Below are 16115 nucleotides of genomic sequence, written 5' to 3'. Positions count from 1 at the left end.
AGGGATATCTCAAAGAGATGAAAACTTATTTCGGAAAGGTATAAACATGAAACCCTTACAAAGTAAATTGTTATGAAATTTGTTTTTAGTATGAATAATATTCTGTGATGACCTGAGACATAGCCTGATTAACAACTAAAATAAATCCTTTCAAAATGTAGTGTAGAGTGTTATGCAAAAGATTTGTTTTAAAGTGCATTATTGTTTGCCATAGTAAATTATTGATTCTTCCAGTCCCAATAGTTCTCTGTTAATTCATTTCTCCCCCTCACTTCTCCATATGAAACAATTTTGCTGGGTTCTTTCATTGATTTTAGTTTCAGATATTCTACATATTTTATAGAGCATTACATAGATTATGGAAATCTTGCAAACTGATTGGTTGCTTGCTGGCATTGATTTTTGTTAAGATCCAGAATTTGTAAGTATTTCATTGAACATTATTTTATATTGTGGTGCTTTGCAGGTTCTTTAAGTGACCACAAGTCCAGCTACTACTCCTCTTCGGAGGCAGCAACCTTGAACTTAAAACCACCAGCTTCAATGTATTTTTTAGAATATAACTGTTGTATACAAAAAGCCACAGAGCTCCAAGACAAAATCATTTTCCCAGTTGCTTGCTTCATTTATGCAAGTACAAAGCTGCTCGGTGCGAGAGCAGCTATTTGACTGGACTCTGCTGGTGTTCGTTCTCTTTGCAAGCTTGCAGTTATCTTCCTTCACCTGATACAAAAGAAAAATATCTGCAGAAGCTAGGAGTCTGTAATAACAAAACAGAGAAAGCTGAAAATGCTCAACAGGTCAGGCAGCATTTGTGGAGGTAGAGTTAACATTTCAGATCACAGATCTCTTTACCCGGCTCAGCAGAATGAAAATTGTCTTTCTCCGATACTAACTTATCAATGTTCTCCTTAAATTGCATCTAAGCAACATGTTTAGAATTGTGAATTCCAAATTCTAACCACTCCCCAAGCAGTTTTCCCTCAAGTTTGCTGCTATGAATATCTCATGCTAATAGTCCAGTGCTTTTGTTTCCAACAAAATTGGAACCACCTAAGTATCTAATCTATCAAACTTAGCATCTTTTTAAAGATATCTATTAGATCTTACCTCAGTTTCTCAATGTATTATTTATCGATATATGATCCCAACCTGTTCGATTTTTACTGTGAATGTTTACTATGAATCTCCCATTTCTGGTATACTGTATTTGAACACTCTACCTTTGTACACTGTCACCATTGTGAATTCAAGGAATATTCATCATCAGTAAGAACATCAAGATGTAGTTTTGTCTTACATCTACCTTATCTCTATACAGGTAGTCCCCGAGTTACGAAAGCCCGACTTACGGGCAACTCGTACTTATGAACCGAGGAAGAAGAACGCTGTCCGGCATTTCAAGTCAGATCGCAACGCCATTCGCTATTTTAAGTCGTTGCCGTTGACACTGTGTTGAGTGTTTAACTTTATATCTGGCTTAACTTTTTCTTAGTAAGATTCACCCTGACCCCGCACCCCCCCCCCCCCCTTCCGGTCGGCTGGTGGCGCCGTGAGATCAGCGCCAGGCTGGAGAACAGAGGTTCCCGAGTTTGATCTAGTGACAGCCCGCTCCCATGCCGGGTTGATGTCGATCCAGTGACCCCCATATCATCCGTGCTGGGTTGATGTCGAGCTTGCAACTCGACCTCGTAAAAAAAACATTGCCATCTCCAGTTTAAATTCCCACGCGGAATATTGTGGAGGATTAAATACCCAAACCCAGCACAGCCCCCACTTGTCCCATTTAGTCTGTCTCAGTGCGGTGGAGTTTAGGAACCGGGGAATTCAGTGTGGTGGTTCTTAGGACCCAGCGGACCTCGGGAGCCGGCGCAGGTCGGGACCCGCCACCCGCAGTATTTCTGTTCCATTGACGGGAAACAATCGCAATTGAAAATAAAGTGGAAATGATAAAGCATTTTGAAAGGGGGAAACGCCATCGGTCATTGGAAAAGCATTAGGCTACAGTCAGTCAATGATCGGAACAATTTTCAAGGATAACAGATAAAGTGAGAATAATGGAGCATGTGAAAGGCCCTGCCCCGATGAAAGCTACAATTATTACTAAACAACACAGTGGTTTAATTATTGGAATACATACGTTTCTTAAGTGTTTTATATGCATAGAAAGGTAAAATATATACTATATACTAAGGCAAACGTTTGACAAACTGACGCTAAATAATACTGGATATACTTGCTCCGACTTATGTACAAATCCGACTTAAAGACGGACTCAGGAACGGAACTCGTACATAACCCGGGACTGCCTGTATTCTAAAAATTTGGCTTTTATGTCAGTCTAAGCCATTCAATAGTAAAACAGTAGAAACAGAACATCAAACAAATTCCAACCATTTAGTTGGATTTTCAAAGTTTAGGAAAATGAAAGATGAGTATAAAGATTTGAGGTGGGCTTGACAAAGTAAACGCTGTGAGAATGTTTCCCTATATGGGAAGATCAGAGCCAACCTGAAGGGTTGGACAATTAGTCAAAGCTGAGAAGGAATTTCATTTCTGAAGGGTGAATCTTTGGACTTTAAAATATTAAAGAGGATAGCAAAAGTTTCTTCAGATATACAGTATGAAGTGTAAAAGAGAGACAAAAGCAGATGCCAGACCACAGGAAGATGATGCTGAAGAGGTAGTAATGGGGGACAAGGACATGGCAGATGAAATGAAGAAGCATTTTGCATCGGTCTTCACTGTGGAAGGCGCTAGCAATATGTTGGAAGTCTGAAATTGTCAGTGGCAGAAGTGTATAAAGTTGCCATTATTAGGGTGAAGGTGCCTGGGAAACTGAATGACCTGAAGGTAGATAAGTCACCTAGACCTGATGGTCTTCACTCCAGGGTTCTAAAAGAGGCGGCTGAAGAGACTGTAGTGGCATTGCTAATGCTTAGTCTGACCTCAGAGGTTGGGAAGATGTTGGTGTCAATTACTAAGGATGTGGTTTCAGGATACTTGGAGGCACATGATAAAATAGGCCATTGTCAGCATGGTTTACTCAAGGGAAAATCATGTCTGACAAATCTGTTGGAATTCTTTGAAGAAATAACAAGCAGGATAGACAAAGGAGAATTGGTGGATGTTGTGTACTTGGATTTCCACAAGGCCTTTGACAAGGTGCCATACATGAGGCAGTTTAATAAGTTAAGAGCCCATGGTATACTAGGATGGATAGAGCATTGGTTGATTGGCAGGAGGCAAAGAGTGGGAATAAAGGGAGCCTTTTGTGGTTGGCTGCCAGTGACTAGTAGTGTTCCACAGGGTCTGTATTGGGAGTGCTTCTTTTGATGTTATAAGTCAATGATTAGAATGAAGCAATTGATAGCTTTGTGACCAAGTTTGTGGTCTATACAAAGATAGTTGGAGGGGCAGGTAGTTTTGAGGAAGTAGAGAGCGTTCAGAAGGGCTTAGACAAATTAGGAGAATGAGCAAAGAAGTGGCAGATGGAATACGGTGCCGGGAAGTGTATGGACATGCACTTTGGTAGAAGGAATAAAAGCAGAGCCTATTTTTTGAATAGAAAGAAAATTCATAAATCTGAGGTGCCAAGGAACTTGGGAGTCCTCATGCATGATTCCCTAAAGGTTAATTAGTGGCAATGAGGAAGGCAAATGTAATTTTAGCAATCATTTTGACAAGAATATAAAAGCAAGGATGTAATGTTGAGGCTTTATAAAGCACTGATGAGGCCTCACTTGGAGTACTGTGAGCAGTTTTGGGCCTCTTGTGGGCTGACATTGAAGAAGGTTCAAAGGGAGTTCAGAAATGATTCTGGAATTGAAAATTTTGTCAGATGAGTGTTTGATGGAATTCACTGGAATTCAGAAGAATGAAGGATGACCTCTTTGAAATCTATTGAATATTGTAAGGCCCCATTAGAGTGGACGTGGAGAGGATGTTCCCTATGATGAAGGAATCAAAGACCAGAGGATGCAGCCTCAGAATAGAGGGGTATCCTTTTAGAATGAAGATGAAGAGGAACTTCTTTAGACAGAGAGTGTTGAATTTTTGGAATTTTCAGCATCCGCAGATTTTCTCTTGTTTGTAAGTTGTGGAATTTGTTGCCATAGGCAGCTGTGGAGGCCAAGTCATTGGGTATATTTAAGTTGGAGGCTGATGGGTTCTTGATTACTCAGGGCATGAAAGGATATGGGGCTGAGAGAGAAAATGGATGAGCCATGATGAAATGGTGGAGCAAACTTGATGGGCCAAATGGCCTAATTTTCCTCCTATATTTCATGGTCTTAAGGTGTTGTAGAATTTCCCTGTATCAAAAAGCAGAAGATGTTAAGCCAAAAAGTAAATAACAGATAAATTTTTATATATATCAGTTGAGTCGTGCTGGAGCTTAGGCAGGAAAACAGAGTTGAAGTCAAAGTTTAGATCAACTCTGAGCTTACTGAATGGCAGAGGAGACTCAAAACATTGAAGAAGCTCAGGATAAAAGACACCCATTTCTGCTTCTTCCTCCATATGTTCACAATCCCCTTCAAGTGTTTTACTGAAGTTCTTTCATTGGGGAGCAGTTAGGGATCTTCTCTATTCAAAGCCGGAGCAGAGCAGAACAATCTCTATTTGTATAATATGATTGGCAAACAAACTAAAGGAATTATGAGGTGGATTTGTTTAACTTGAGTTGATGCTATGATCGGGAATGTACTGTTTGAAAGAGTTCTGAAAGGGTATTCAACAAACATATTTCAAAAGGAAATGGAAGAAGTAAAGAAATTTCAGGGTCATGAGAAAAGTGCTATTCAGATAGTTGTGCCAAATTGCTGCTGCAGACATGAAGGATCAAATCATCTCCCTCTATAAGATATTGAGGGGGTAATGCAAGCATTTTCAACACATGGCTTTTCAATGTGAAGAACATTAACTTGTGAAGGTGTGGGAGCAGGTCAATATCATTGAATCAGTCCAGCTAAGCACATGAGAAACTTTATCTTCTGTACATTCTAACATTCCAGCATTGTGATTCACAGAAACAAGAAAAGCTTTATAGTTCAAAATGCACAACCATATGAATTGTTCAGTATTGAGAAGAATTTTATTGTTCATGAAATGCAATAGAATAAACACAGAGAAGCAGTCAATAGAAGCTTACATTACATATTCCAGCACATTAGGGATGTGTCTACCCTTCACTAATGGAACACAATGCAGGTGGGGTATTTTTCAGTTCTGCCACAGATATTCCAACATGAAATGATTTTGAAGAGGCAGCAATGGTGCATAAACTTGGATTAAAATAAAATCAGTTCTGTTTCTCAAAAGTAAAATCTTCTGATACCCATGAAATAGGCATTTTGCTCCTTGAGCACAGTCATTTGTGAGGTCTGTGATGCATAAGACCGTGATCTTACAAAGGAGATTGCTCATACCTTGTACGTTACAAAAATGAGGATAAATAAGTGCCATAAACTTAGATCTTTTACCAATAAGAGCTTTTCTTCACTGATTCTGTTGATACTTCAGTTTGCAGTTGATTACGCCTTCATGATATTTCAGTTCAACAACTTGAGAGGCAGCAGCCAGTTCCACACTCCACGTGTATACCCCAAGGGCAGCTTTGTACTGACTTTACGATGTACTATATTTGTACCCTGAAGCATGTACACTTTAGACTGAAATCTGTATTGCTGTAGGGCATTACCACTGTACACTAAATATAATTGCAAATTCTAACTCTCTCAAAGGTATCCTTTCTCATATCATTTCTTGTGAATGTTCCTGGGATTTTAATAATTACACACATGCACACATTTTGCATTTTGAAATCCAATACTTGTCCAGAAGCCAGTATTTCTGTGATTCAAGGTAGGAGCTGTTGCCGATCATTTAAAGAGAAGGATTACAGTTTTAGTGCAGTAATTATTGTTGCCTCTTTTTAATTTTTTGTTAGATTTCTCTGTTCTATTGCTTCCCATGTCAAACAACATTTGCCTGGTTACTTGAGCCTATAGTAGCTGTGAAATAAGCAATGTCACTATAGATTGAATGGGTTGCATGCGAAACTCCCTCCACCACTATCCACACTACTTCATCTTTTGTAGACTATCAGACTGATGTCACAGGGGATTGGCTTTGCAATGGAGATACATGGTAATTTGACCATTACATTATTAACCAATGACTTTCATTGGGAGATTGGTGCCATGGCAACACAGGCAGACAAAGTTTGCTAGCAAAGAGTGAAGAGGAGATTTTATTTCTGCTTTTAAGCCTCAATAAGCTTGTAGATAATGACAATGTGAGCTATCGTTCGGTAATTGGAGCAAATTAATAATGTTTTGTTCTCTGTAAATTGGGATATTTTGGTGGATAACTAAAGTATTACAGGTCAATAACTGGTGATTATAATGTAAGTGATAGCATTGCATATGCAGTATCTGTTCCTATGTGGACTGCCACCAGAAACAAGTGATTCAAGAAGGTTTATCTTCTTATAAAACACATGGTTCTTTAATGTTTTTCAGCAATTAAGTTAGCTCCTGATCATAGTCTTGCACTATATGGCCAACCTGAAAGACCTTCAGGAAATCAGCAGATAGGTAATAAAATATTGCCTCTTCATTGTTTTCCATTTCCAAAGAGAGCAATTACAAAATAGTTAAAATATTTGAAAAGTTACAAGCCTGTATTTGTGGGAAATGGAAAGTAATAGATACTGTATACTCAATAGGTCGGACAGCATCTCTAGAAAAGAAAACAGAATCAGAAATTCAGGTTGATGAATTTTCATCAGAACTGGGGAAGTCAGCGAACTAGCTTGTTATATGCGGTAGAGAAGGGAAATGATGAGTTAAAAGGGAAAGTTCACAATAAATTTATTATCAAAGTATATATATGTCACCATATACAACCCTGAGATGCCTCTTTTTGCGAGCATACACAATAAACTAATAGAATAATAACCATTCCAGAATCAATGAAAGCCCACACCAATTTGGGCATTTAACCAATATGCAAAAGACAGCAAACTATGCAAATGCAAAAAGTAAGAAATAATAATAATAAATAAATATTGAGAACATGAGATGAAGTGAGTCCACAGGTTGGGGAAACATTTCAATGATGGAGCAAGTGAAATTTAGCAAAGTTATCCTCATTGATTCATGAACCTGATAGCTGAGGGGCAGTAACTGTTCCTGAACCTGGTGCTGAGAATCCCGAGGCTCCTCTACCTTCTTCATGATGGCAGCATGCAGAAGAGAGCAAGTCTTGGATGGTGGAGGTCTCTGATGATGGATACCACTTTCCTGCGACAGCTTTGCAAGTAGATGTGCTCAGTAGTGAGGAGAGCTTTACCCATGATGGACTGGGCCATATCCATTACTGTTTGTAAGATTTTCCGTTCAAAGGCATTGGTGTTTCCATACCAGCTCATGATACAGTGAGTCAATATAGTATCCTCTACACATCTATAGAAGTTTGTCAAAGTTTTACATGTCGTACCAAATCGTCTCGAACTCCTAAGAAAGTAGAGGTGCTGCTATGCTTTCTTTGTAATTGCACTTATGTCTGGGCCCAGGACAGGTCCTCTGAAATGATAACACCAAGGAATTTAAAGTTTCTAACCCTGCCCACCTCTGATCCTCCGATAAGGACTGGCTCATGAAATTCTGGTTTCCTTCTCCTGAAGTCAATAATCAGCTCCTTGGTCTTGCTGACATTGAGTAAGAGGTTGTTGTTAAGAAAACACTCAGCAAGATTTCAATCTCCCTCTGCATTTCCCACTATCAGTCAGTTAACATCTAACCCACCTATTTTTTTGTTTTGGACTTTACAATGAAAAAGAAACTCTTTAAAATCTCACTCGATACAAATAATCCAGATCTGTCAAATCAATTTTACTCTTATATACTTCCTCAGGATTGAAAATGACTTGCTTCTACTCTGAGATGATTGACAAGTCCAATATGGGGATCACAGACTCTTTTACAGATGCTTCACAGGATAGCCTGTGGGCTGATGCACTCCTTTTTGCTGTGTATGTTGGACCCTGATGTTCTATGGGCCTTGGACTCAAAACTCTTAAAAGCATCCTAAGTCTTCTTCTCCTGTTTGATCACACATGGACTTTGGATTCCTAATAGTCAGCGCTTAATGTGGCTTTGAACCTTTTTAGTCTGCCTGCTAATCCCTTTCTGTTACAGAGCGTAGAATAGAATGTTTGCTTTGGGAGTCTGGTGTTGGGCCTGACTGAAAAAGTTTAAGTGAGCAAATAGGTTCTGAATGATGGGGATGTTGGCCTGTGAAAGAACACTGACCTCAGTTTACATATCCTTGCAACCAATTGAAGGATTTTGTGGTGGCTTCTTTGACTGCATTCACTTTTAATTACTTTAACTACTGTACGTAGTCCAAATCTCAGAAGCATACAAGGAAGTAGGTATCACATCTGCCTTGTAGACCATAAGTTTTGTCCCAGATATGTGGACTTGCTCTTCAAATACCCTTTTCCTCAATTGATCAAAAACAGTTCTGACACAGTGACGTCAGTGGTGATTTTCATCATTGAAATTTACCTTCACAAAGACCTGAGTAGATCATTGGTCTCATCGTCAGTCCCTGTTATTGGACAGGAATGAAAAGTAGCAGGGGCAGACGACAGAGGATCTTTGTCCTATAGATGATAGGTTTGAGGCACATTTTTTCCCACTTCAATGGATTAGTTTACCATGGCCTAGTACTCAGCCTCCAAGTTTGTGCAAATGCAGGAACAGCCGACACGCTGCCCCACATGAAGGTGTGGGTGACTTTTGGTCATAAGGTTTTGCTGTTGATTGAACAGTTTCCGATTAGTCTTGATGATTAGTTTCATAGCCATGAGACATCTGTCGGAAATGGGTGCAACATGACAGTGAGGAAGATTGTGAGGATTTCTGGGCAAGGACGCAGCCTTGTTTTATGAAGGTCTTCACTGATTAGTGTAACAGTGACTGAGTAACAAAATTCCTGAGATGGGAGATGAGAATAAGAGGCTGAGTAACAGTAACAGTGAGTTTTAGAGACTGGCCATTGAGCTGGCTTCTACTTTCTAGCAATACATCTTCCTAACCAGAGATTAATCAATATATCAAGGACATTCTGTGTGTATTTTAGAAATGTGTGCAGTTCTCATTTTCCATCCATTTTGTTTCAACTGATCAAGCTGAGGTTCTGTACAACTTCTGGTTACAGCATTATATATAATCATCATTCATTCAAGGTCAAAATAATCACTTTTCCCATCCTCTGGGGCCGATGATTAACATTTTTTTAAAATCCTGTACTTCAGGTAAGTGAATTTTTGGTTCTGAACCAAGATGTTATGAGTTAATGTAACATGCTAAGGATCTGGCATATAAACTTCCCTTCCTCTCCACTATCAGATTTCTGAATGGATAATGGACCCATGAACACAATGTCACTATTTTTGTTCTCTTTTTGCACTATCAATTTAAATATTTAATGCTGTATATATTTATTGTTATAATTTATAGTATATTTTATGTATTGCTCTCTACTGCTGCCACAAAGTAATAATTTCCATGACTTATTTCAGTGATAAGAAACCTGATTCAAAAATGACTCCAGGATATAAACAAAAAGGAAAAGACTTACACTTTCTTGGTACCTTTAACAAACTTAGGATTGGATGTCTTGAAGTGCTTTGCAGCTATTGCAATACATTTAAGGTGTATTGGGCTTCCATATCCTTAAACACGTTCCCTTTAAAATGTTGACCACTCTTCACCAACAGGACATTTCTCCTCCTCAGGGACTAGGCTCCAAATATCCAGAACTAGATGAGCTAAAATTTATTCCAGTTAAATTTTGAGGAACATCCAAGCCAGTTTCTTTCAGCCCTGTGTACTGTATTTCTTCAAAACTTCAGATTTTTTTTAATACTGGGTATCATAGTGGATTTTTATCCATTACCTTCCTGTTGCAGTGTAAGTAGGATCAATGACTGCAAGTATCAACACTTGAAAAGAGGTCCTGCTCCATAAGCTGTCCATCCTTGTAGAAGTGAAGTGCAGCCAGCCTCTCAAACGTTTGTCCTCTTCTGGTCAACGGCATGCTTAGCCAACTGGTGGAGTGAGAAATCAGGTAAGTAGCACCTGACCTTCAGATTATCTCTGACCTTCATGCTTTGATGTCGGACTGACCAATAAAACTCAACTCAAGCTCTGAACCCATTCATATTAATGAGATGTTATGACATAATAACACTCCCTGCTTACTACCCTTTACTGTGCTGTGAGGTAACTTCTTAAACTGAGTTTTGACACCCTGAATATTTTGATTCAGACTGGAAGGCACTGTTAACAATCCAGACATGCAGTAGAGCTTCAGGAAATATATATATACTTGTATGTGTTGGAGCTGCACTAAAATCACTGACTTTGTTGGGAGATTGTCTACATGACAGAAAGCAAGGTATAAGGATAATGGGTGGATATATTGGACTAATTAGCAACATGTGATTGGTGACAGATTGTGCTGAGACCTTAACGATTCACAGTATTTATTCACTACATAAACAACCACTAATTTTAATTGCACCATCCCTGGCAGCTAAACTTTCAGCTGTCTCGGCTCAAAATTCTGGAACATTCCTCCCTAAGCCTCTTTATTTTCACATGGTCCTTCAACCCAACTGGCATCTATCTATAACACTTTATTAAAAATACTTCTGATATGTTTCATTAGGTTAGAGGTACTATTTGTCACTATATTTATTAAGACATATATCCAAGCATATCAATGAATGTAGGCAGCATTAAGCAGCTTATACAGAGCATAAAAGACATGGAAGGAGCTTGATAAATGTAGTCAATCAGAACTGCTAGCCTTCTATCATTAAATCTCCCTAGGTTTTGCAGGTTGTGTGTATGACTGCGTGCATGCATGCGTGCGTGCAGCAAAGTGCAGAGTTCCAAGACTTACACTTTACTCCATCAATGACATCATCAATGATTGTATATCAGAGTCCTGGAGAATCTCCTTTACCTATACTACTACCATATGTCGCTCAGACCAGGCATAAGACTGGAGAATGGAGAACTCAATCAACTGTATGCTGTATGCAGATTTCTGACCTGAGGAGTGCATTTGCTGAATCCTTGACAGCATCAACATTGTTGTACATATCTATAGTAATCCCGTTTTTCAGCATTTGGCCCGTACTTTGGCGATTCAAATGTTATTCAATGCCAAGAGAGTTTCTGCCTCCAAACCCTCCTCAGGCCATAGATTCCAGCCATATAAACACTGATAATTCTTCCTCACATCCTCCCCTTCTCCTTGACTTAGACCTTTACTTGAGTTAGGTTTGGATCCAATTTGATAACTTTCTCTGAGTCCTATGAGCTATAAACTTTTGGAGCAGTGTCTCATGTGGAATCTTCTCACAGGCTTTACTGAATGTCATGTAGACCATATCAACCAGACTTCCCTATCATTACTCTTATGTTTTCAACAATTCAATCAAGTAGGTTAGACAGGATATCTGTTAACAAAGCCATGATGACTATTCTTGATTAATCCCTGGCTATCTAATTGTGGCCTAATCTTCGTTTTTAGAATTAGTTACTGTAACCAGATACTCTGGCCTGTAATTATCTGGCTTATCCAGCTGCCTTTCATGAATAAAAGTGCCACAATTGCTATTCTCTAGTTACCTGAGACCTCACCTGTGGCCAGCAAAGATTTGTAAACTTCTGTCAAATCCAATCAATCTCCTCCCTTACTTCCCTTGGCAGCTTGAAATACATCTCATCAGATCTTGAGATTCATCCACCTTTAAGGCCACAGTGACATCTTATACAGTACTGTGCTAAGGTCTTAGACGCATGCGTTAGGTAGGGTGCCGAAGACCTTTGCATAGTACGGTGGTAATTTTATGGATTGTACCGTATTGCTGCCACAAAAACAATCAGTCATGTCATATGTGAGTGATGATAAACCTGATTCCGATAAGGGTACCTATTGTGGACTGAGAAGGGGAAAGGGGGCAGGGAGAGGGGGATCATGGTTGGGAAAGGGAGAAAGGAGCTCGAAACAACAGAGAGGCATCGTGTGAGCTTTCCTTTTAAAAAGAAGTAATTTGAAGAGCATACAACTAAACTCAATGAGCAAAAACTCACCAGGGTGATCATCACAATCTGAAGACATGGGCCATTCTCTGGGTCAGCTTCCCATGCAATGCATTTTAAACAAATGTATATAATATCTCTACATGCATGTTTCGTTTGAAATTCGTCTTTCTTTTTGAAAGCTTTAAATGAAGAAAACCAGTACGCACTGGACAGCAAATTTTTTCAAAAGTGTTGTTTCTTCAGAAATGTTTCTTTGTTTATGATCGACCACTTGAAGGTGAACACAAATATAATTTCAGACTACTTGCATCACGAAGGAAGTTGGAGAAACAAGAAAATAACTTCTATTGAATATAAAATGTTTAATTGTATAACAGTGCTGACACTTTGCAATAGTTCAAGTAAACTAAAAATGTTTTGTTGATAATTTTCATTTGTACCAGTGTCTGAGGCTTCTCACGTAAGTGTCCAACAATAATCAGTCAGCATTGGTGGATTCTAGATGCCCTGATACCATCTCTCCATGATCACAATGTCCCGGTGAAACCTTTCACTGTGCTTGTCACTGACAGTGCCGAGATTTGCAGGGAAGAAGTCTAACTGGAAATTCAGAAAAGGAATCTTTAGTGACATGTTGCACTTCATGGTTTGTTATGCTTGAAGCATGTTGTCAATCAGCTGCATGGAGTTTGGTGCTCTGCAGTTGCCAAGAAATTTTCAGCAACATCCTTGAGTGCCTTCTATGTGATTTTCTCCGGTCCCACTGGAAGTTCTTCAAATTGCCTGTCATTGTTGACCTGTTTGATTTGTGGACCAACAAAAATGCTTTCCTTAACCTTGGCATCAGTTATTCTAGAAAGTATGTGTCTCAAATACTGAAATCCTTCATGGAAATTCTTGTGCCTTGTGACAGCAGATTCCATCCTTGAAGTCTAAACCCAATAATTCTGCTTTTGCCTTTGACAAACCCAAATCTCTGATCAGGTCATTTAACTCAGACTGAGTTATCAGATGAGGCTCTCTCAACATAAAGGGTTCAAAATCTGTATCAGTGTCTTCTTCCATTCCTGGCTCGTGCATCATGGCATCTTCATCTGCCTCCTCTGGACTCCATATCTCTGGTGGCTTCAATACTGGAAGACTATCGGCGTGCGACCCAGGTTTCATTGCCAAAGGGAGATTGGGGTATTCAATGGATTTCTTTTTTTGTCAGAGAAACCAGACACTATGGTCAGACAGAAGTAGCAGTCTGTCACATGATCCTTCTGCTCTCACTATATCATCGGAACAGCAAATAGCATTAACTTTCGAGTACCTCTGAGCCAAGCTCTAACATCCACATCACATGTTGCACAACAAATGTGAGGAGCCTAGGCTTTGTCTTGGTCACCAATTTTACACCTGCAGTAGGGCTCGTAGGCTTTGTTAATAAGAGGAGTCATGCTCCATCTTAGAGATTTAAGCATATACTCACCACAAATATAACAAAAAGTATCACGGCTCTTGCAATATTGTTGAGACATTTTGCTATCACAGATACTCCTGAAATATACTTACTTTATTATAATGAGTACTCCCAATATGGTATGCACATAGACCATGCATATTCACATGATTACAAACCGATATACCTATAAACGTAATGCATAGAACGGTGTAGGCATGATGCTTTCTAGCCTTTCTAAAACCTGTCCTGCCATGCAGCATCTGCCCTGCCTAGGCCTGCCCAGGACAAAATAGAAAACTTTTCAGCTTACAGTGTGGGCAAAATTTTAATTGACTAAGTTATGAATTGAAATAACAAATATAGGTCATTTCAAAAAATGGTGCGTGATAGGGAAATTTCATGGTAACTTTCATGATCAGCAGCCCAAAATCCAAAAGATACACCCAAAAGTATTCAGAAAGCAAACTTTTTGTTGTCCAGTGATATGATTCAAGTAGGTGACAATAATTTAAGATTTAATTAGAATTAATTTTTATTGATTTAACTCACACATGTAACTGATGACATGAATATTTCAATACATACAGTACTGTGCAAAAGTTCTAGGCACATATATATAACTAGGGTGTCTAAGACATTTGTACATTACTGTAGTAATTTTATGTATTTTATGTTGAGAATGTACTGCTGCAGCAAAAAAAAGCTTAACGTATGTGAGTGATGATAAATATGATCGTGATATGGGTCTCTATTGCGGACTGAGTGTAGGAAACAGCAGGTAGAAGGGTTTCACGGTTGGGAAAGGAGGAAAGGAGAGGTGACGGAGCAGGAGACATCAGAGAGACATTCCGTAATGATCAATAAACCAATTGTTTGGAATCCCTGGTGTTTCAAGGATTGATGACTCTGCACCCATGCTACACCCTGCCCCGGCATTCCTTGTCTGCTACCTATCCCACACCCCTCCTGTGACGCTCCACCATCACCATTCCCAACACCTTTTTTTCACACCACATTCAGTAGCTCGCTCTCTGCTCCACGTTGACAAATATAATACTGTCCAAAAATTTTAGTCACCCTAGCTATCTATATGTGCCTAAGACCTTTGCACACTGCTATACCTTTAAAGAGTAATTTGTTCTAGTTTTTGTTGAGGACCTCCCCCCTGAAATCTCCAGCTGCATTGTCCTTCTCCTTTGTGAACAGATACATATTCATAGAAGAACTGACCATTATCTTCTTGCTCCATACAGACCGACCCTTTTATCACTATTATTTATGACAACTCTGTGGTCCAAGCATTTTATCGTGAGGAGGAGCCTACAGGAATTGTCAATTATAAATCTCTCCTTGTAGATCATTCCTTGCCAGAAGAGTATGTCTTTTCCAATCTGTATATTTAAGTCATCAAGGAGGATCAATTTTACCATCATTTTTACCAGAAACAAAGACAAAGTTTTTTACAGATATCTTATACTCATCGCATTACTACTGATGGTAGATTTCTGAGCGTAAGTTGCCCATATTTTGCCAATTACAATGGTAACGACATTTGAAAGATGCTTGCAATGTCCTGAGGAAAGTAACTATGTTGTATACGTTAAATTTCCTTTTCACCGGTAAAAAATGTATGTGCCAGTGTCTTTATTACAAACTTACATGAGTGCCATTTATCCATCATCACTGATACCCACAAAGGTATGATGTGTGAAAGGAATTGTATTCTGTTATTATTAAGACTGAATGAATATGACGTATTTTACTGCAATTCAATAAACGGTTAAGAATCACATAATCTGCAGACATATTGCTTAAAATCCCTAACTTGTAGGTTTGGAGATATATATATTGAATGTCTCAGACTGAAGCATTGAAAAGTATTCTACAAGTAAACATCTTTTGTTATGGTATTAGTATTGATTTATTATTGTAACATGTATCAAGATACAGTAAAAAACTTGTCTTACATACTGTTCAAACAGATTCCACAGTGTATTGAAGCAGAATAAGCTAAAACAATAACAATGCAGAATAAAGTATAAAAGCTACTGAAAAAGTACAGTGCAGGTAAACAATAATGTGCGAGATCATAACGAGATAGATTGTAAGGTCACGAATCTATCTTATCATACAAGAGGTCCATTCAAGAATCTGATTACAGTGGGATAGAAGCTCCATTGAGCCTGGTATACCTGCCTTCAGGGTTTGGGAGAGGGGAGAAGGGAGAATGCCCAGGCTAGGTCAGTTCTTCGATTATGCTGGCTGCTTTGCTGAGACAGCAGTAAGCATAGACAGAGTCCATAGAGGAAAGTCTGGTTCCTACGACATGGTGAGCTGAGCCCACAACACTGCAATCTTATTGTGGTCACATGCAGAGCATTTACCATCTCAAGCCATCATGGATCCAGACAGAATTCACTTTCTATGGTGCCTCAATAAAAATTGCTAAGGGTCGACAGGGACATGCCAAATTTCTTAAGCCTCTTGAGGAAGTAGAGGCGTTGATGAGCTTTCCTCACCATAACATCAGCATG

Source organism: Hemitrygon akajei, chromosome 12, assembly GCF_048418815.1.
Source record: "Hemitrygon akajei chromosome 12, sHemAka1.3, whole genome shotgun sequence".
Lineage (NCBI taxonomy): Eukaryota > Metazoa > Chordata > Chondrichthyes > Myliobatiformes > Dasyatidae > Hemitrygon > Hemitrygon akajei.
This window is presented reverse-complemented; position numbering follows the sequence as displayed.